This window comes from Octodon degus, unplaced genomic scaffold (genome assembly GCF_000260255.1).
Source record: "Octodon degus isolate 3935 unplaced genomic scaffold, OctDeg1.0 scaffold00253, whole genome shotgun sequence".
Taxonomy (NCBI): Eukaryota; Metazoa; Chordata; class Mammalia; order Rodentia; family Octodontidae; genus Octodon; species Octodon degus.
Window position 1 is genome coordinate 1960760 of NW_004524829.1, and position 3433 is coordinate 1964192.

Genomic DNA, 3433 nt, shown 5'->3' on the forward strand with positions numbered 1-3433 from the left:
ACCCAATCCAAATATGGGCATCTGAGATGAATGTACACTTTATAAAGGAAGAGATACAAATAGCAAATAAATATATGAAAAACTGTTCAACATCATTGGTTATTCAAGAAATAAAAATTTAAAAAACACTGAGATACCGTCTTACACCAGAAAGAATTATATCGTCAAGAAGTCAACCAATGACCAATTCTGGAGAGGCTATGGGGGATAAAGGAACTCTTCTTCACTGCTAGTTGGAATGCAGGCTGGTACAACCATTATGGAAATCAATATGGAGATTCCTCAAAAAACTAGGATTGGACATTCCATTCAAGCCATCTATTCCCCTCCTAGGTATTTTTCCAAAACAACTGAAATCATCATACCAGGTTTAACTCCACAGATCTATTTTTCTCTCTCTCTGAATCCAATGAGATGTCTTCTTCAACAGCCTGTGTTTTATCAATGTGGGTTTGAGTGAAACATTGTAAGAATAATGTAGAAGATACTCTACATGTGAAAAGAAATCCCACTTAATGACCTCACAAATCATTTGCTTTACAAGGGCAAGTTCCTAAAACAATAGACAACATAGTGCTCCTGACTGTACCCTTTGTGGTAGGGACAAAGAAGAGCTGGTAAGAAAGTGGCATTCATGACAAAATAGGAGATAGTAACTGGATAACTTTAATAATAATTTTAGCACACAAAACTTTGAGAGCAGCACAATGTGAAGATGCTCAACCTGCTAAGAGGAATAGGTTGGTAAAGGATAAAGAATTCTTAAGTGGTATTTCATAATCTCTAACAGTTTCTAGTTGAAAGAGGTAAGATGTCATTGAATGAGTGAATGAATAGAACATTAATGAGTCCCCATTTTACAGATAAGAAAATTGAAATTTATAGCTTAAAAAAACATGCTAATTCAAGATCACTACGGTATTATGAGACTAGTCCTAATTCCTAGTTTCTGCACATTCCATAAAGTATGTAAGACAAATTATGCATATTCGATGTCCGTAAACTTTTTCAGAAGAATTGTATGATAAAAAATAAGTTCACCTCTTTGATATAATACTACAGATTTTTAGACTTGGATTTTATGCTGTTTCATCTACACAGTTTGGTTGAGGGCATCATGTGCCATGGACAGTGATTATTTCAACCCCATCCATCTCTGTGCACTTGTAAGTGTGAACTGACAGGCAGAATTCACAATGTGATACAGGACATGTTAATAAACTCATCTTACCTCTGAGCCACACATGACCTATAAAACCAGCGTTGTTTACTAATATGATTGTCAGCTCTGACAACAGTGCAGTTACATTGCTTGGCACTTCAATGAGAGTAGTCCCCTGGGACAAGATGATAGGAAATCTATTTGACTGCTGAACAAAACACAGTACATAGGCTTGAGCTTCAAATATTTGCTGCAGATTGCCTTGCTTTTGCTTCCACCATAAGAATGAAGTGATCACATCTCCTCACTTACCAAGCAAGTGCATTCATTAAAAGGCAGTATGTTGCACAATACATTTTCCATCAGATCATTTCAAGTAAATGGAGCTACAAAGTGAAATGTTGGAAATGAAGATGATTATAATCATTATACCTTGGTATGTGGCATATTTCTTGGAAATTTATTCATAAGTTATGCTTAATAAACTATAATTTAAGACTCACCTTGCATGCAAATTTCTCAACTGGTGCTGATATCCATGATACTTTGTCTGGTATCCTTGGCAGAAACTGTCACCATCCCACCCACAGGAAAGCAAATGAATGAACAAGGACAACTCTGAAGGCTGATTGAGAGACCAGATATAGTTAAAGGGAGACTCTCTCTTCCCTGTAAATAGGCAAAGAGGCTGGTATTCAAACTGTATGTTCCATTCTTCTTTTCTTTTGAGGAAGCAGTAATATCTGAAAGAGGTAGGCATTTACATATATCCTACTGAAAACAAAGTGAAACAGCTCCCAGAAGAGAAATAATTATGTTGTAGAGGACTGCTAGTTCTCTCTTAGAGTGTGTATTGTCCAAAATAACTTCATAAATTGGCATCATACACCTACCAGTTTCAAATTTTAACTTTGCATGCGCCCCTATCCAATTTAATAGTTAAATGAGACCTTAAAATCATCTACCTCAGCTTGTTTTTATGTATTTCGTACAGGGTGTACAGGGTTTCACTACACAGATCAGACTTGTAGAGATCCTTCCTCTTTTTCACCCTCCCAGATGCTGGGATTACAGGCTTGCGCCACCATGCCCAGTCTCAACAGCCTCAGCACTCCCCCAGGGCGGGGCCAGCACAGCACGCAGGGTTTGACCCTCCGGCCCCTGTGTCTGCCTAAGCAGGTACTTTAATCTGTTGATTGACTCTTTTTTAAAATGTATTTGTTACAGGCTTTCACTGCACAGCCTGGATTCTTAGTGATCCTCCTGTTTTCAGCCTCTCCAGAGCTGAATTACAGGCGGGCATCGCCACGCCCTGTCTTGGTGGCTGACTCAGTGTGCCTGGAGGCAGGTTCAACCTGGCATTGGGTGCCAGGGATCAAACTCTGGTCCCTGCTCTTGCCTAAGCAGGCATTTAGTCCACTGAACTATCTCTCCGGTTCTACTGAAAACTGGGGTCCAGACAATATAAGTAATTTGTGCTCCTTAGATGTAAAAATGATGCATTACATCAGGTATGTATGTAATTTCAAGAGGAGAAAGCTCTATACACAGCCACTTCCCACTCTTGCTAGAGTTTAGGTCTGGTATTTCACCCAAAAACTCATGGATAGGAGGCTTGATCTCAGGTTGGTGTTATTCTGGGTGGTGGAAATTTTAAGAAGCTGGGCCTAGCCAGATAGCTTTGGGCCACAGAGATGTGCTTTTGAAGGAAATAATGGGACCCTTGCTTCTTCCTTTTCCTTTCTTAGTTTCCTTGAGGGGAACAGTTCTGCCCTACTTCACACTGCCGCCCTGATGTGTTCTCACAGGTCTAAAAATAATGGGGCCAAGCAATCATGGACTGAAAACTCTAAGTCTGTGAGTCAAAATAAACCTTTACTAGTTGCTTATTCTAGTTATTGATTTTTATAGTGAGGGAAAGTTAACACACCTCCCCCTAGTTTCTTGTATTTTACTGTCCTGAGTAGTAGAGAGCTGGTAGTCATGGAGGCTGCATAAAGAGGTGGTGTTTGAGGGCTGGCCAGACAGCTCAGCAGATTAAAGCACCTGCTTAGGCAGACACAGCGGCCAGGGTTCAATCCCCAGTGTGCCATGCCAGCCCCACCCCTGCACATGCTGAGGTGGCAATTGAGACTGGGTATGGTGGCACGCACCTGTAATCCCAGCTCTTGGGAGGCTGAACACAGGCAGATCATTACCAGTCCAATCTACTTAGTGAGACCCTGTAGACCTTGTAGACCCTGTACTAAAATAAATTTTTTTTTAAAAAAG